This window comes from Vanessa atalanta, chromosome 4 (assembly GCF_905147765.1).
Source record: "Vanessa atalanta chromosome 4, ilVanAtal1.2, whole genome shotgun sequence".
NCBI lineage: Eukaryota > Metazoa > Arthropoda > Insecta > Lepidoptera > Nymphalidae > Vanessa > Vanessa atalanta.
Genome location: NC_061874.1, coordinates 12,925,783 through 12,947,119, shown reverse-complemented (window position 1 = coordinate 12,947,119; position 21,337 = coordinate 12,925,783). Strand labels below are relative to the sequence as shown.

The 21,337-nt window shown below is 29.9% G+C and overlaps 1 protein-coding gene across 1 annotated transcript in view; it reads right to left on the bottom strand.

Moving 5' to 3' along the window:
• LOC125077860 (protein O-mannosyl-transferase TMTC1-like) overlaps positions 1-20,914 on the bottom strand; it is a 180,244-nt gene extending 159,330 nt beyond the window's left edge. The window contains exon 1 of the mRNA XM_047689952.1: positions 20,880-20,914. The gene's annotated coding sequence lies outside the window, so the exon portion shown is untranslated. The remainder of the gene's footprint in view (positions 1-20,879) is intronic.
• Between the last annotated feature and the right edge of the window lie 423 nt (positions 20,915-21,337).

Here is a 21,337-nt window from a genome sequence, read left to right as displayed (position 1 = left end):
ACTGTATAGTTATAGATTTAAGTAAAACGTGATACGCGAAGCATTTATAAGGTTTATAAGCTAGTTAAGAAAACGTTCGATTTAGTGATAAGTCTTAGTTATAAGTCTTAGATATAAGTCTTAGTTATAAGAAAGAATACGATTATACGTTTATGATATATGATATATATATTCATACTTTTTAACCTACTCCGGTAGGAAATATAACAAATTATGATAAATCCACTTAAATGATTCCTACGCGGTAATCTATGAGTTTAATTGAATATTATTCCACTATGTTTGGAATTAATACGTATTATCTTACGATAAAACGACACTCTGCGACAGTGGATATAGCAACGAATAACGTTGTGCTTGCATTAGGCCGCCTAATGGTCGTGCACTTGAACTGGTATGAGAAACAGTGATTTAATGAAATGATAATCCAGGGTTAAACCCGTTGACTACAGATTTCCTCAGCTATGACTGATTAACTATTTATGGGACTTTGATCCTTATTTTTATTATTATTGTTGTAGCATTGGCTACTTTATAAGCACCGCAGTTACGACTGTGAAAAACCACCGGACCACGGTCTAGTTTGTTGATTTATTTATAAGTCTAATCGTCGATTTGAATAACATAGTTATTACTGTGCTATCCGCTGGACTACGGTCTAGTTTTATTATAAGACTATTAGTCTTTTATACACCTCAGCTACGGCTGTGATACCTGCTGGACTTTAGTTCTAGTTCATATATTATTTAACAAAGTGTTGGCACACTATAAAATTGCACTTCCCATGTTCGAGGAAGGTTCACCGATCTATGGTTGGAATCTACAGTTGATGGCGGGCGCGGGGCCATTTCAACCTCCTCCCTCTTTTATATTTTTCAAAACAGTTAAATATATAAAGAAGGGTAGGAGCGACATCCTTCAGCTACTCGTAAGAGGTGTTAAAGGAAATGGGACCGGTATCTCATACATGGTTATTATTATTCAAATTCGATTAATATTATTCAAATTAATTAAACAAAATATTTATATTAAAAACGTATTTAAAAGATAAACCTGGTTTTATTTGACTCCTCTATAGTCGATTGAATTTATAATCTCTGACGCTCTAAAAGAACACGGTTATTACACAAAATCAACGTTATATGGATCCTAACTAACTAGACGAAATCACGAGCCAAACCGATATTTAAATATAAGAAATTTAAACGTAAAATTATATTTTATCTAAGCTAGGCAGGGAATAGGCACACAATTTGACCTTGAATTTATTTATATACCAACATTCAGATACCAAATCTAGCATATTAATACAAATTGTTCTAATTTAATACAGAAAATGTTGTCAACAATCAAATCCAAGATTCACATTAGTCATACTAACACACTTTTTATGGAGCTGCGATAGGATCGACGGCAAATATACCCACTAATGTCCCTATTACTGTTGCCTTTAAACGATCGTAACACAAATATTAGTAAATGAATGAAATATGTATTATTTAAATGAGAACAAGCATTTGTTGGTTAATAGTGTCGTAAATTAATCTATAAAAATGTATTTTTTTTATTAATATTTAATTTGAAATGTTAAATAGCCCCGAGGATAGAATTTAATCGGGTTCATATCCGGGCAATTACTATTAATATTTGTGTTTCTTCTTTTATAATCAATTACTTGGTGGCAGGATTTTGTGCAAGCTTGTAAGGAATACAACAATACTAATTTCTGTTTGGCGGTAGAATATCTGATGAGTGGGTGGTACCGTACCCACCCAGACGAGTTTGCACAAATCTGGTAGAGCTGTCAGAACCAAGTAAATTTATAATAAATGTTTCAATTATAAAAATCGACACATAGATAAATTGTACCGAGCGAAATCACAAATTACAAAGAACGTAAGTTTAAATAGAAAATATTTAGGTAAATGCTTACCTCGAATATTTCACATAAAACTTGTAAATTCTGTGGAAAGCCCTCTATTCATACGGCTCCTTTGTTGGCGACTGACTTTAGTCAGCGAAGGTTACTCCTAATGTATTGTAATAGAAACCTTGAACTTCTTATTATGTCAAAATGGCCATTAGCAAACTCGCCTATTTTATCTACTTTTTTACTTCAATATGTTTTGACCCATATAAAATACATTTCTTACGATAGCTCCAAGCCGTAATGTCGTATATGTAAAACGGAAATTTATCAAAAACCGTCTTACGTCTATTACATTAGAATTTAATTTAAATAAATAATTTTGTAAACTTCGACTTCATGCGAAAAAATGTCAAGAATACGATAAAAAAATAAATTCATATAGTTTGTTTGAGATTGTAGTACTTATAACATAATATGAATCTATTATTTTAATTTTTGTTAATTAAGTTTCGTATAAATTACACTTTGTTTATGAAATTAAAATAGTGTGATATTATATACTTGGAAAATCGTATCGTTTTTTTAAGAACTTCATTTGTTTTCTTTAAAAATATTTTTTTTTATTAATCTATTACATATATTTATTAATTACAGAATTTTCGGTAGGTTACTATAGGTCATAACCAAAGCATGACTTGTAGTTTTTAGTCAAACAATTTAATTTTTTATTAGTTTTATTTATGTGCTTATAATTTTTCACTTGCTCTAAAACTTAAACTAAGTTATTAAAGATTTTTAAATGACAGACGCCTAAAAGACATTTTTTGCTGTAGCAATATACATATGAAATCAGGAAAAAATATAAAAAAAATGTATTAAAAAAATTACAAATTTATATTTCTCATGAAATATGCATAAATTAATGGTTTACTATAAAATGTTCTGTATGAAGAGATTTATTATCTTTAAATTTTTTAATCAAATTATTTAATAATTTATACTTTTAAAGATATTATATTTCGTGAAACATTAGAAAACGATATGACATTAGGATTATAATAATCTTTTCTTTTTTAAATATAGACAGATGGGAAAATGTGGACACCTTTAATATATGGGCAAATAGGGATACCTGGTGGTAAGCGGTTATCTCTTCCTTATAGACTTGGGAACAGCATAAAATATTAACCATTCCTTACATCACCAATGCGGAACCAACCTTCGGAACTACGATGTTAAGTACCTTGTGCCTGTTGTTACACTGACACACCTACTTCACAAATTGGAATGCAATAATACTAAATATAACTGTTTGACGTTAGATGTTAGAATATCTAATCAGTGACTAGTACCTCAGATGAGCACAAAGCTTTATCACGAAGTGATATTCTGATGGTGATGATGTATGTATGCATCAAATAGCATACCAACCATAAGTCAGTTTTTAACATTTCACGGCTGTGATAAGAATCTAAATGACATTAATTATATTCATATTTTAAAATATAAAATCTTAAGTTAAAATGTAAAACGATTTAAAAAAATAACATGATATACTTATCTTTGACCTCGTATTCTTTACCCAACAGTAGAATATTAACAAAGCTTTTAAATTGTATGAAAAAGACGAATTTCAATAGGTCGATTTATTAAATAGATTCACTCAACCTTCAAAGCCATAGTTTTCAGACCTAATCCGTGGTTTGCCGTGAGCACTCACCGGTGACATCGTAAATCACTTCACTACGGTATGATATTAAACGGACTCTGTAATGAGAGAACCTTTATACAGTTGTTCAAATCATTACACTTTGAATGATTTAATACGGAAATATATTTAAAATTTCATATAAGTGTTATGATTGAAATATTTTTATTTATATATGCAGTATAAAATTTATTCGCAATTCATAATAACTGTTCCTCTACCGACATTTGTTTTACAATCAGTCCTATGCCCAAAGGTTGCATGAAAGAGATCGCTGCTTTAGCAATAAGGCCGCATATTGTACCTCATGCAACTTTTGTTAATACAAGTACCGTTATATACCATTTATCAAATTATATATCGTCAAATAGCTAAACTTATTTTGGTTATATACCAGTTTGAGTTTGAGTGAGACAGTGCAACAACAGGGATTGGGTGCATTGATGATTTATGATATTGTTTCTTACAGCATCAATGATTATGGTACTCATAATGTAATGTGTCATTTTTTGGTAAGAGCATGTGCTAATTATAATAAATATTATAGTAATGTTGATATATTTAACGTTAATCTGTTAAAGTTCTTACGAGTCTTAAAAAACGCTATTTATCATTAATATTATTTGAAGCTTATTGTTTTGGGTCTTTTTTTTTTTTGTTAATCTTGGAATAATTCATGTTTGATAACCTTATTTCATATACTTTGATAATATTTTACTTTTATTACTTGTCTTCTAATTCACTTCATGTTTTAATGCAACAGTGGAAACTTCTTTTGGCATATGTTAGGATTATTTTGGTATTAATTTTATGTATTATACTAAGCTGTATGTTTCCCTAAAATAAATAAAAATAATCAGCTATACCGTTTTAAATTTACCAGTTTGCTTATCTATTTAAAATAAATAAATGATTACAATGTAGTAACTTTATTAACTTTCAACGGCGTGAATCCCAAGACAATGGTATTGTAGACAGGCGATTGCGAAATATTGTTTTCGTGAATAATTGAAATTTAATAGAACAAAACATTGTAATGAAATTTAAATAATAAATGAATATAATTTTTTAAGGTATGGTACTCATGAGAGAGGCTTACTCGTATATATTTTTGGAAAAAAAGTTCAATATTAGTTTATTTATAAATAAAAATCAGTCTAGCGACGATTTTACACAGTTGCAGATCATGTATCGTATTCAAAACTAAAACATTCTTTATTCAATAGGTTCATAAAGGCACTTTTATATTGTAGCGTTGAATTAAACGTGATACATGCTAAGGTGATTTCCTGTCAAGATATTCCCAATAACAACCCAAATTTTGGTACTTGGCTGTATTACATTCCCAGTATTGTCTCGGAAAGCACGTAACGCTGTTTGTCCTACATCTAATGTCTCTCGAGTCATGTATTATTGTACATACATACATGTATTATATATATCTATTGAACTATGAGAGTTAAAACTAATTACTCTACTCTAACACGACATATAGGTACCTATACTTATACTATGGTATGTCCTGACTGACAATAATCAACGAACAACCAACACTACTGAGTTATAAATGATGAAATTTAGAACATCAATTTATTTTATAAAGTATAACATCCACTATGGTTTTTCAAAAATTTCATTTTTAAGGCGGAGAAAGCAACGGCGTATATATATATATATATTCGGCCGTGAAGTAGCAACAGACAAACTGACAGAAAACCAGATAGAAAGAGCTACTTACTCATATATAATAGGAGATTAGTATCCATTAAAAACATGATTTATTGTCCAGCATTGTTCAATATAATCAGTTGTGTCTCAATACCTTATAAGAGAGAAAATCTATGAATATTGCTTCTACAGAACTAATCAAACACATACAACGTTTTACATAACAAAATTAAACGATATTGTTATCCAGTGCGGTAAAGCGGAGTCTTAAACGCGGCACTGATTAATTTACAAGGAAATATGAGAGTTTCAATTTCGACTGTTGTTCTTGCGGGAAACCAAACATAATAACAACTAAAAGTTCTATTTTCAAATTATATTCTAAAAATAGTTCATGTTCTGTCACGAAATATTGTATTAATTTTCTAGTGGACTCAGTAAAATCAAGTCCAAGTCGAAGTGAAAATATTTGTTCGATATAGAAGCAATGCATTCATTTATTGATTGTCGAAAATCTACCATCGAGTCGAAAAAAAACCTTGGATCTAAGAATAATCGATCTTTTTAATAATCGTTTTTTTTACCCCAAATTTAACAATTATCGATTTCATTACAACAATAAGTGACGATCGTTTCATTATTATTAATATAAAAACAAAACAATATTGATCAGAGTTGAAAAACATAATCTGCTTATCGGCAACAGCGCCCCCAACCGAGTAGCCTAGCTAAGGTTAAAAAACAAAGTACTCTTTAAGTACTTAAAAATATTAAAATCCATCTAGCCATTTAGAAAAAACTACGAACACACATCCATATACCAGATCTATATGTATATATATATTGTAGTATTACAAAGATAATATCATGTAAGAATAATTCTATGAATTAATAAAGGATAGCATATAATCCTTTCTATCTAAATTCTCATCTAATCACCTCCAGGTATACAATATTAAAGTGATCCATCGAACGTTACTTGCTCGCTAATTAACCACAAATAACGCTGGGTTTAAATGAAATACCGCGCGATGTACAATAGACGCTTGCAGCGATCGTGTCGTGTTTGCACTGTAACAGAAGGACCTAAGGGTAAACATAGGAATGTATAAAAAATAATGAAGATATAGATATCATTACATAGTATAAAACAAAGTCGCTTACCGCTGTTTGTTCCTGTGTATGCTTTGGTATTTAAAATTACACGACTGATTTTGATGCGTTATTTTTTAATAGATAGATTGATTCAAGAGGATGGTTTATATGTATAATACAGGGACAATATAGTAGAGTAATTCTAAAGTGATGTCCTAAATGAACACATTTTTTTGCCCTTACATTGCAAACGCTGGCTGAACCCTACGATCAAAATAAGTACTACAGTTTTGTACATCTTAAAAAGGTCTACAAAAAATAGTATAAGTCTATCTCTTAGGGATAACTTTTATTCGGAATTATTAGGATGAAATATTTTATTGCATTATAATTTACGCACTTTGCCATCAATGATCGTCTTTAAGATTTTTATTGTTATTATAAAAACTCACCCTTCGCACAATACAAATCTTGCTGTAATTGAGAAAATTAATCTCATATATATGTTTATATATTAGATTATCATATTGACATGTCTGTTATTATACAACAGCCAAGACAGAAGTACAAAAACCAAATCTCGCACACGAAATCGCTATAGATCTCGATTGTAATTTCACATTTTACATATAACCTACAAAATAAAATTAAAATATATATCACATAGAAGTGATTCTGAAACGAACATTAAGCATCAAAAATTCTGTAATTTGACGTAAAAAATAAAATAACATTTCTAATATTCTTTACACATAAAACCCACGTTTACAAATCTCCGCTGGAATCTATTTAATAACGTTATTCATAACATGACGTCTTTAGTAATTTAATACAATGGTGTCTGAAAGCGTGAGGACGACAATCATTAGTGACGTAATAAAGTACAGTAATATTATTAAGAGGGAAGACGGAATCTGGGAAAGGCGTTCACGTGATAATACGATGTATTTGGAACAAGGCACTAGCGACGTGCGACTTTTTTACGATATGCATCAATAGATCTCGTAACCTGTTCATGAAATCACGTCAACGATATATCCAGTTTATATTATTACAAAAATTTGTTACTCAGATATGGATGACAGTGAAAACGGATTTATAAAATAATACGGCATTTAGGCAAAACTTACTGAATTTTAAACGTTGAATCTTTAAAATAAGCTAGTTAAGCTATGTATATATTCGCTAAATATGAAAATAAAAACTGATATTTTGGAAATAGAATGCTGTATTTTCTGTTACAAGGTATAATTAATTGATGCGATAACGTGGTTGGTGCGTGGCCAGTGTTAATAGTCGAATATTCATCTTACAGTACCAGTATCTATGGATGAAGGTGACCGCAGGGCGGTAGTGTAACGATATGATATAGTCAAAATTTCATACGGCGATAATGTTTATGGGTAGATGGAATATTTGACCGTCGATCCACCGATAAAAAAACTAAATAAGTTATAAATTTATATTAAAAAAAAAAAAAAAAAGTTCTTACCTAGGATTGAACCCGCAATCATCGTATCAAAAATTCTAAAGACTGGACCATCCCAGCTCGTTCCGAAAATTAATTTATTTCTAAAAGAATTGAGGAAAACATTCAAAGTAATCAGTATAATGTCCCGTCACTTGGACCGTACATCTTACGGCAGGGTTGTCAAAGCTGAGAATTACACGTTTACACGCCAACACATCGAGGTTTATCTTGTTTAGTCAGACTGGCTCTCGTCGGCTCTTCGTCTTTGATTAGTGCTGAAATAAAAAATAATGCGACCTTCTTTTACTTAAATTTTAGTTACACGTTATTTAGCGTATGTTAAGATAAACAGTGATCATCTCTTTCACACAACATTATTTTAACATTCTAAAGAAAAGGACGGCATTGTTCACCTAATCACCACATAACCAACAACATTTTTAGGTAGAGCCGTTAATGAACACTATCTTTTATCATTACGTTGTAGTATATTCTATATTTTACACTGTGTATTTTTTCTTGTAAATATTGATAGTGACTTATTTATTTCAATTTTTGATTTTAAAATTTGTAGTTCAATTATTTTCTTATAACTTTATGTGTGCGAAATCCCCATTATAATATTATATACATTATATTTTTTTATTATTTATTCTTTTTTATATATTTAGCATTAGCAAATATACAAAATTAAAAACTTTGAAAATAACTTGATTCCCTAAAAATTAAAAAAATATATTCCCAAACAATTTTTGTTTTTTTGTCGTCTTTTTTGTTGCGATGCAGTGTAACCAAGTACGGAACTAAGGCTTTGTCTATGCGATACTCACATCAATTCGTAGCAATGCTGCTACGACAAAGAACAAATGCTCTAACTCGGGTTTTCGATACTATATACGAATAAATTTTTTATTAGGTATGCTGACCAAAAACACAAGTGCTTTTAAAAACATCAAAGCACGAAACGAAGACGTCTTATAAAAAATATATATTTTTGAAAAAAGGTGTTAAATTTATCTTAAAATCTGCAACCAAACACTTTATCTTTATATATCTTCTGTATGTGTGTAACTAAAATATTTCTGAATGGTTGGATTGATTTCGATGATATTTTTCTGTGTCCTACCAGAGAGATTCTGAAATTAGACCCGGTTACGTTACGGGAAGTAAATACACATTTTATTTCACCCGGACGAAGTCGGAAGGGGCTAGTAATATATAAAATAAATCACCAAAGCGATCACCCTATGAATGCTTTCAAAAGATTAACGTTAGTCCATTGCATTAAAAAAAAAACAAAATCGAAACAGATAATGTAAATAGAATTCGATCTAAAGAAAGATTCAATGCCACAGCGTAATTTATTTAGGAAAAGCCGGCATTTATTCGATATAGTCCGGATTAGAACGAAACGAAATAAACTCAAGTGCATAAATACGTTCTTATGAAACGATAATGAGCATGAAAGTGTTTTTAAGTATTCACATTGAAATTGTAATAAACTATTTATGTGTTATCATATAATTCTAAGTGGTACTAGCTGTATTAATAGCGCTAGTACAGTGCCTATAGAGATGACACTGGCTCTGTCACCCTTTGTACAAAATAAAACATTATTTTTTAACCTTAGGATCAGTGGTAATAAAACATTGATTTTAAATGAAGGCCACGTGTTCGTACTCGAATCCGGGAAATAACGACTGACTTTTCATGTACTTCATATAGCTTCACTTAGCATCAAAATACAACTTTTAAACTTAAGAACAAAGGGAAGTGAAATCATTGGCTTTTCTTTACTGTAATATGCGTGTATTATACGTATTAACCTTCCTCTTTAATCACTGATTATTGATAAATACCGCTACGTAGGGCCGTAAGAGCCGAGATAGCCCAATGGTTAGAACGCATGCATCTTAACTGATGCTTGCGGTTTCAAATCCAGGCAAGCACGAAGGAATTTTAATGTGCTTAATTTATCTTCACAATTCATCTCATGCTCGGCGCTTACGGAAAGATCGTGAGGAAACCTGCATGTGTCTACTTTAAACGAAATTCTGCCACTTGTTTATCCACCAACCTGCATTGGAGCAGCGTGGTGGAATATGCTCCAAACCTTCTCCTCAAAGGGAGAAGAAGAAGGCCTTAGTCCAGTAGGGGGAAATTCACAGGCTGCTAATGTAAAATGTAATGTAAACAAAGATAAAATACTATAAGACCCGTTCTAAATAAAGCTTTGTAGTCTCAAAAAAGGTATTGTAAATAGTTTTAGTATAAAGTGTTTCTATGTGTGAATAAGCTTGTTTATTACTTTATGCTGAGTAAGATTTAATGGTCAATACCCTCTATGATCATTTGCCTTCAATACTATTGAGCAACTTCAGTTTATTTTAGTTTTTATTTTGTTTGTACTCTTCAATTTTTTTACTTTATCAGTGATATGTTTCTAAAGTTTAATGTGTAGTCACCGCTGACATTCTGGCTGTAAGATATTTCAACCATTTCTTACATCGCCAATGCGTTACCGATCACCACAACAACACTGTGTATTACTGATTGACCAACCCAGACAAGCTCTACCACCAATACAAGTCTTTATATTTTGCTGTAAGATAGAGATATGTTTTAATTGAATTCCTAATTTAAAAAAGTATCTATTTACTATTAAACGGGTGAACGTCTAGAACCAACGATGAAAGGATTTGTATTAATGTTAGTTACATTATAAATATCACAATATTATATGTGAAAATTTTATACACTACATATATATTTCATACTGTACGTTTTTATTTTGACCCAGCAATGAACGTTACGTGTTAACCACGCGTTTGGTGTAACACGAAACGTTTGTGAAGCACTAATTAACATTTCCTTAGGAAAAACTGCGCCAATTTGTTAACTTTATAAATGCATTAAAAATGTACTGCAACAAATATGAAAAAAAAATAAGGTGCTAGTGATATATTTAGTGTTACGACGGTTAATCAAGAACCTCCGATCCGAATAGGAAATATGGTACAAACTGTGCTCAAATAGTTGAATTATCCATGTTCCCTACCCACCTGGGATTAAGCTCAAAGTCTTGGAATGGACACATAAGGTAACCACTATACAAATACAATAGCAACGAGGCTATGCTATGCTATATCACGCTATATCACGTTGACAATCCATTTTTATTTTCACTATAAGCTCAAATTAATAAGGATATTATAATAAAGCAAGACAAGCTTAAATATTATTGATCACAAAAACATATGACTTGTCGAAACTTGGATCAAATATCAAACTAATTTTTATCTTATCAATCAAGCTCATCAAACGTCAGCTATTTTAAAGTATATTAATTATTTTAAAAGTAAACCAAAATATCATAATATGCCCATAAAGATAACATAGATGTTAATTCACTAGAATCGTGAAAGATTATAGTTAAAAATTGATTGAATCAAAGAATCAAGGTTCTAAGTATCAAGGTTTATATATTATAGTCGGTCAATGCCTAATAACCAAGGGAATTGATTATAGTACGATATAAACGTATTATAATCAACCCCCTTGGTTACACCATAATACAGTATTTTATCAAAAATCCACAAGAAGTGTTGGCATTTCTTTAATGCATAACCACAGAATCGACTTGAAGATTCTATTATGATAGGCAAACAATCTCTTTATTGAAATTTTTCATCCTCACAAGAATACTCTTTGTAGATGTATAAAAAGTCCATTGTACGACTAATGCATACCCGTTTTGCACTTCAAAGAGCCATTAATTCGTTTTAAAATAAGAAAGAATAACACATGGGTGAGGCATTACATTGTTTAAACACAAAAGTTTGTAGAAAATTTTAAATTAAAATAAGGTTTCTTTTGTAATAAATATAAAGAACTAAGAAGACTTTATATATTGATAACAAAAGATATGAATATTCATACATTTACTTATTGTTAATGTATAGAGAATAATAACTAAGACCCGACTAACGACTGCGAGTCCGTACTATATGAAAAGCAGAGAAAGATTGGTCTTTTAAAATTGCCACCGATTTAAAAAAAAAAATAATTCTTATGCTAACAATGAATTAGTATGAAAACACGCTCTGGATGACAACTTATATTTTAATGACTAAAGTTTATAAGATAAGTTTAGCTCTTAGTCTGTCAATAATATGATCATGAAAAAGAAAAAATATAATGTTGGTGTATTAAACTATTTTTTTTATTGTTATTTTAACAATGTAAAATAAAGTAGTATTTTTTTACAAAATCTTAACGACCTTTTTTATTTGTTTAAATTTTAAATGATTATATTTAAGATAGGTCTGTTTTAACTTTAAAAGAAAACATGAATTATATACAAAATAAGACTACGTTACCCAATTAAGTTATACAAATAGTCAAACACCTACAATAGATGTAGCACCGTAGCCATAGCTTGACCACTTTAACCGCTACGGGCTATGTAGCAAGGCTACGAACATACCCTAACCTTATTCTATTACCTACCGTCTATTACATTAAAAAAGTAATTAGTATTTTATTTTTTTTGTAAGTCATAGAGAGTCAAGGTAAATGACAAAGTCTTTATTACATATAGTAACATTAAAAAATATATTACTGTTACGAAAGAAATTTAGAGTGATTTTTCTTGAATTTCAACAATTGATATTTAAAACATAAATAATGATATATATTCGTATTCACATTGGCCTGTAGCCAATCATTTCATTCCCAGTGCGTGTTATCATCTAAGATGCTATTAATTTTATAATGTTCCTAAAAACAAACGTTTACTTGCGATTTTGTACTAAGAATTTTCCAACAAAAACATTAATAACCTAGATAAATTACTAAGCTTATCATAATACTTGTTTGTCACAGTTTCCAGAACTTATTTTTTATATTTATACAAACTAACATCATTATTAAAAAATGTTTTTTTTTTTTTGTTTTTTATGATATACAACCTATTTTACTGCTAACAAAAATGTATAATACAAATAAAACCATTAAACAACAACTACACTGCTGTGTAGTATCATATTAATTCATTTAAATAGACTCCTATTTATACAAGGCAGAACTTAAAAAATATATTATGTCAGTGAACAATAATATATGTGTATTCACAGAAAAGAGGGAAAATAATTGAATAAGAAATGCTAGAGTTAAATGATGATGAGCTGAGAGATAAAGCTAAAAAAAGCCTACGACGTAGGCCTCCTCTACGACGACTATAAAAAATATTGCGTATAATAATTATAGTTATTTTATATTATTATAACAATTATTATAGAATATGTTATTTCAATAACGAATAGTTTAATTAATATAAGTTATTAGCAATATATAAAATATTATTTTAATGAAATAAATAATATCACATAATTACGTTAAATAATATATCCAATAGTTTGAACGGATTTATGCCCAAATCTAGATTTATATCACATGAGTTACTATAATTGGCTGTCAAATTATAATAGAACATGAGCCTCATTATTATTATTTTTATCATTATAAACCAATATATATATATAGTTAATATTATTTAATAACTAACATATTTCGATCGTTTCGAAATTTAAAATAATTTAAATTGTACGTGGATTCGATTAAAACATAAAACGTTAAACGCCTGAAGAAATAACAATAAACCTTTATATAAATGTAATGGCTGTATGTATAACTGTCCAATTTGAATAGACATTCGATTCTCAGCTAAATGAGAACTAATTTGAAACTCAATAACAATTCGGGACGCACAGAGCCTACGTTATCTCGCTATTGTGACGGCCATGTATTTTAATAGCATACCTCTAGCAAGTATATTGCTCGTATATTTTTACTGTATTAATATCTAGTGGAAGCATATTTATTTGTTACCGTTAGCAATTAAAAAGTTGCGAAGGTTGAATGATAATTACCCAGTAGGGTAATAGCAGTAGTTAGGGATGAGAGTAGCTCAACTAAGTAGATAAACAGAAACATCATCAACGAGTCATATCTAAGGCACGATTTTCATTTCCACTCATATAACACTATACATAATTGTCATCACTTAAATGAATTGTGGTTTAAAATAATTTAATTTCAACATATTATAATCAACTGAAAAATAATGGTTTAAATTGTAAACAGTTTTATTCACAATCTTTCGACAGTAACAATCTCTCGATTATAATTTAAATATATTAATATTGCTCGTATAATTGTTAATTTTATATTTAACTAGCGACCTAATCCGGCTTTACACGTGTACAATTTATCAATGTACACGAATGTTTTAATATAAATATAATTTGTACCGTATAGCACTCAAGAATAATATAACTTTCTACCAGTAAAAAAATTGGAATTGGATCTTTATTTCAGGAGATTACCTCCTACATACAAACAAACTAATTTCATCTCTTTATAATAGTATTATATATTAGTAGATTACAATAATATTATCATAGTAAGTTACAAGATATCGAATTCAAATACCAAATTTATTCGAGAGTGTTAGAGTTCTACAAGATATCGTTAATTTCGTCGCTCGATCAGGAAAGAAAAATGTTTATATCAAGATAGATTATTCACGGCTAGAGTTTGCTACGTTCAAACTTAGGTCGTTTCTCCCGCATTTAGATATAAAGTATCTATCCATGAGAATCTCATCAAAAATCGTTTAGTAGTTTCTTATTTATTTATATAAATATGAAAAAGTTTCGCTGAAACAGGTTTACGTGTTTTGCATAATGAGAATTTCTGCTATCACGTCGGCAATATTGACCGAAAAATATTTAAATTTATAATGCTTTTAAAAATAAGTTAAGAAAACGCTTAATAACCCTTTTTATGCATGCCGTCCTCAACTTCTGATCCTAAAACTAATAAAAATAATTACAATAGAATCGTCAGTAGCAAATATTATGTGAGAATATGAGCTCAGTCGATTAAGTAAAATTAGTTTTAAAATTTTTTTAGCAATACACACATACTAACACGACTCAGGTGGAAATAATGTTTGATTAAATAAATACATTCATTAATCTTAAAATATTTTATGAAAATATATTTCTTCTGAATAATTATTTACTAAATATAAATAATCTGTACCTTTAATACGGTAATGCCAAGCCGAGCCCGTCCAGTAATTAGAACCTCGAGCAAAAACGTGGGTTCAGACCCGGTGAAGCACCACTGAATTATTTTTTGTTGTAACTTATATTGAGTCCACCGACCCGAACTGGATGAGTTCTAAGCCCAGCCGTGGGATACTTTCAGACTATTAATTATACAGCAATACTTACCATTGTATCAACAAGGATGTTACAATTAAAAATTAGCACCCAATCAGAATTCCTTGCGTTATTTCTTAATAATTCCGAACAAAAATCTTAGAATTAAAGTGCCGATATAAAATGCTATATAGTTTACATTCCATTGAAACAATGTGTAGTAAGAAATAGTTAATTAAACAAATCGCGCGTGGCTCTCGATCGGGTCCGTGGATTATCCGCTTCTTTCCTCTGATCCGGATTCTTACGCTAACAGCTTTTAAATTCCCTCCCCATTGCCTGCTAAGGGGATTCGTGCTAAAGTAATGTATAAGGATAATTGAATATAATGACATTTTTCACGCATTATAAAGTCAATTATGTAAAATATTTTTTTTTGTGATTTTCCAATATAATATTGACTTTTATGATTAGAAAAGAGCCTATTAACCCACCTGTTAAAACCTTTTAACCAATTATTATGGGTTCAAATCTCAGCAAGACTCTCTGAATTTTCATGAGTTTAATTTATGTTTGTTACTTTACGTTTTTACATTTGGCTTATTAAAAATATTGTACCGTTTGCTGACTGCAAATACTAAGTATGTGAAGAAATATTGTTAGATTATATCAAAATGTTTAGCAGATTTGATTTACAATGACGATGATTGAGGACGGATGGAGAAAACTCTCTAATTAAGTTAACTGAATGAATAGCTTACTATTATATACTGTATATCATCGCACAAGGACTCCTGGCGAGGCATGGGGTCTCAGTACTTCAAATGTAAATTATATACATAAGTTACTTGTAATGAGTTTTATCAAAAATAATTCAAAAAGATTGAATTCTAAATTTGGATATACATCTTCTTTATTGTATATTTTGTATCGATCCCGGAAAGTCCAGTAGTTTGAATGCATTGTGGGTTTAAGCCTGCCTGGGCTTGAAGCCGATCGGCACCTCTGAATTTCCACGTACTTAATTTGTGTTCCCTATTCACGATCATGAACTTGAAGAAAAATATGATGAGGAAACAGGAATGTTTCTAATTTAATGAAATTTTGCTATATGTGTATTTGCTATTTTAGATATGCGTCATTGGAGCAGTGTGGTAGAATAAGCTCTTCAATGTCTCCTCAAAAGTAAAGGAAGCCTTAGCCCAGCAGTTGAATAATGAACAGTTAATTTGCCATTTGCTCGTCCGCCTACCTATATCATAAAAAATATTCTAAAACAAGCCTAAGACCAGATAATAAATAAGTATATATATTTAATTTTTAATAAAATATATAATATAGGTATATATATTAAGCTCAAAATATATTCTACGAGTATATAAATTAAACATTATCCAATGCACAGTTATTAAAAATGGCGCGAATTCTATTTTGGATATTTACAATTTCAAATAATGTTTACATTACTGAAAACAATTGATTGCTTAACTTAAACTGACCGGAGACTTTGGAATCTATACATAGTAGTAATTATAACTCAGAACTAAAATTCAATGTATATGTTAGTATAGGTCAAATTGTCTTTCCCTTCAAAATTACTTTTGGCTAATAACATATACATGGTAGTTTACTTCTAAAACTGTGTCATCTTCGAAATGATTTTTAAATAACCGTAAAGTTTTTTTTTAATTATATACTATTTCTTGTATATAGTGTGACAGGCTCAGAGAAAAGGACGTTTGTCAATGTAGTTTTGACCGAGTAAGATTAACACACGTTTGAGTTCGGTCGAAGCTTAATATTCCAGTTTTAAATAGACGAAGACGAACAAAAGGAATTAATTAGATAAAGTAGATAATAATCCTCCTTTAAATAAAGCTAATGACTTCTTTAATTAAATGAACATTTAAAACATGAATAGCCAATAAAGTATAGTGAATAAAATCGCAAACGAAATCGCGAGATTCAAATATGACAAGACTTTAAGCAAAAATGTATTTATGATTCATCTTATGATCTTTTGAGAAAAATCTTGGCGGTAGGGGCTTTGTGTTAGCCCATCTGGGTAGATACCGCCTACTTAATACATATTCTACCGGCAAACAGCAATACTAAGTATCGTTGTGTTACGGTTTGATGGGTGAGTGAGCCAGTGTAACTACAGGCACAAGGGACATAGTTGCCAAAGTTGGTGACGCATTGACTAAGTAAGGGTTGATTAATATTCCTTACAATGCCATTCTATGGGCGGTGGAAACAATTTACAATAAGTGACATTGATGGGTTACCAATCCGCATTGGAGCAGCGTGGTGGAAAATGTACCATACCTTCTCCTCGAATGGAGAGGTGGCCTTAGCCCAGCAGTGGAAAATTTACAGACTGTTAATGTAAAAATGTAAAATGACCTTGATGGGTTAAAATAATGATTAATCTTTCACCAATGTGTGGCGATGGTTACCACTTTTCATCAGGTGGCTTATTTGCTCCTTCTACCAATTTTATATACTAGTATCTGTTGAATATCTGCCAATTATATTTAGTTTCCTCAGACCCACAAAGGAAAGCGTAGAGGCCTTCTAGAAGTTAACGTTTACGGCCTTTTATTTAAAACTAGCTGTGCCCGCGAATATGTGCGCATTGTTTGAATTTAAGTTATTTGGATATTGTAGCGTGTATTTTTATTCTACACATAATTCTAAAAAAAAAGTAAGCCTAAGTTACTCCTTATTATATATACATCCGCTATCTACCAGTAAAAGTCCTGTCGAAATCGATTCAGCCGTTCCAGAGATTAGCCGGAACAAATAGACAGACACACAGACAGGCAAAAATTGTAAAAAATGATATTTTGGTATATGTACCGTGCATTTAGTAAAAATGGGTTATTTTAATATTACAAGCAGACACTTAAATTTTATTATATGTATAGATAGGAAAAAACACCGCTTTGGTTAATAAAAACAAATATGTAACTCACATATGTGTTAAAAGTACACGGTATATACAACGACAAGTAACTATTGTCGTTTCCCTTAGTTTAATTTGACATTGAAAAAAGCTTGACAGCGTGTGTCGTTAGTTTTATTTCCGTCGACTGTGGAGTTCTATTAAAGAAACACCTAACGTCGAGATTGTTAAAGCGAATATCTTCCCTCCAACATATCACGTCCAACAAACACAAATATCCTCGTGATATTAAATTAATCTACATTAATTTAATTGAAATTTAAAAAAAAATAATTTATATTTGTCATCAAATTGATGAAAATATATTTTATTCGAGTAGGCCTCTTCGAGCATTTTTCATTTGGCATTTTACAGAATTCCATTGAATTTAAAATTACCACCGGCTTTGAATGTAAATTCTGTCGAGAAAACAGCATGAAACTCAGTAGTTGCTATTTTCCACATTGATTTTATAATCACTGTTTTTATATGTATTTTGTTGCAAAAATGATGTTAATATTATACTGAATTTATAATTATTATATTTTTGTTAAATAATGCATATTTCGACTCATATCGTATTCGCGTAATTTCATGTATGCTTTCTCTTTTATACGTGAATCGTAACTGTGGCAGAATATTTTGCGCCTTCTATCGAAGATTCAATACATAATTAAAAATATACGTAAAATTATATTTGAATACAAAAACTTCGTTGTAATTTTAAATATCTTAAACAACAGTATTATTACAAATAATAGTTCACTTTAATATTTAATAATATGTTACCAGTTATATGCTACGTTTTAATAAATGCATTCTATTGATTCATATATTATTTTTAGAATTTTTCTGTAATCGCGTACAAAATAAACATTAAAATTCAAAGAAATAATATTTAAAAAACAACAGTATTAGAAATGTAATAATTTCAAATATTTTTGTTTAAAATCGTTTTAAAATATATATATATTGTATAGCGAGTAAGTCCACTGCAGAAGAGACTAATGTTTTTGAGACCTACATACCTAATTCCTTCGAATTCCTCTCAGTTCACGAACGAATGTTGCCTTTTAAAGATTCAAAAGAGCTTGTAAAAGCACACTTCGACTTTGAGTTCGTAGAAAGAGTGGTTCTTTGAATTTAGTTAATTTAGTGAAAGAAAAAAAACCGACTTCTATGCAGAGTTTTTTATAATGGAAAACTGTTATTATTTACTTAGTTTTGTTCAGTGAATAAAAGTGAAGCGATTTAAAATACTTTTAAGACTTAAAACACAAATCTACAGCGGTTTACACAATCCTTTTTTTGTTTTGTAGGAAATATTGTAATGAAAAAAGAAATCGAAACGTGCAAATTTTAAATGTGTTTCTCTAAATTCAAAATTTTAAACATGATTACAGTTGAATTTTATTTATTTATTTATTAAATAAACATTATATAATAATAGCCAATATAAGGCATTTAAACAATAATTTAACTACGTTTCATTACAGCGGGTCGGTGATCTCACAATTAAATAAACATGCGAGTTCTCTCGCGATGTTTTTCTTAAACATGAATGAAGTATAAATTTAAATTAACTTCTTGGAAATTACAAAGATATACTTAAGGTTTACATATTCGTTTAATTCAATTTCAACTTATTAGATAAACATATATTGTCATTGACAAATACACAAATGAATACGAGACATGTTTACGTTTTTAAACAACTTCAAAAAATCTGGAGCTCCTTAATTCGAATGTTTATTTAAATTTTTACCCACGTGAAAGTTATAAAATTATAGCACACAAACACCTCCTATTTTACTATATATTACATATATTTACATTAAATGATTCCCGATACAAACTCCTACCTTTTTTTCAAGCCCTTAAGAGATGATTTTCGTCATAGTATTTCATCTTAATCGATTCAGCAGTTCAAGCGTGAAGAGGTAACAGACAGCTACTTTAGCATTCATAATATTAATTCCGAAATTATCCCTTTTTTAAGTTCTGATGATGAATTTAAAAGAAATATAACGGACTCCTTCTTATATTAATGCTATGTGCTATTGTCATTATTGTTGTTCAATAATCAATCGCACTTTTATCAAATTATTACGCTTAAAACATCATCACTTTAATAATCCTGTTACAGGGCTCTATGTAAAGCTATCGTTTCGAAATATAGTTTTACACGAGAAGGATGGGTATAAATTAAATACCAATCATATTAACGCAATTACAAATTAATTATGTTGATACAGCTGAATTTCATTTAAACGTTTAAAGCGACTTATGTTTTACATTGTATCTGTTGAACTTGATCTAAAATATTTGGGGTCGACACATGTTTTATAACAATGAAAGAAAAAATTTAGGCGGATAGTTGACGTAAATATCAAACCTATCAAATTATTTACATTTTGCTATATTTTATTGCACAATACTTTCAAGGATGCAAGGATGCTTCATACCAAACGTATTTTAAAATAACAGTGAAAGGCATTTCTTGCAAAATAAAAATAGTCAACACTTAGATAGATATTCATATACATGAGAAAATATTAATTAATTTTCAAATAAGTAATTTGATTTTGTAAATCTAACATAGGATTAAAATGAATCAAGTTTATTTTTTAACAAAACTCACAACGATTTAAAATAACATAAACTATTTATTGATTGTAATAAATGTTAGAATCTCATGTTAGAAAACGAAAAGTCGACTGTAGAACAATATATTCAGGTCAATAAATGATAACAACTCAGAACAACAAGAGGTGAAGTGAACAAAATCAAATTGAAAACGAATTTCTCATTAAAACACTAAATCCCACAAGATTTTATATACAAATTTTACCTACTGCAAATTTTGTTCCATTCAAATAAAAACCACTCACCTTTTTTTTCTTGATATCGAAGCGCTTCCTTAAAACATATTTTTAATGCATATTAAACACAGAAAATATAGCTTAATATTTAATATAATTTAGAGTTCTATTTTTCTCTACAAATCATAAACAGTTCACAAATTCGTAACATAGTACGAGCTGCGATCGGTCGTATTTTCGACAAGGGGTTGTAACCGCGAGCACGACCACCCCCTCCGATGGTCGTCTATCGACTGACAGGAGCGAAGGTCCACAACACGTTTTTGAACTGCCAAGCTGCAGTGGCGACAGCGCAGGCGCCATGCAACCGGCCTTCCTCTTGTAACATCTTAAACAAACCACTTTAAATTTTCGACCAATTAAGCAATTTAAGCCCGTATCGTTTATAAAATATGCGTTATATAAACTATGTTAATAACCTTGCGTGTGAAAGAGTTTATATTTTAGAAGTGGCATAAAGAAAGCTA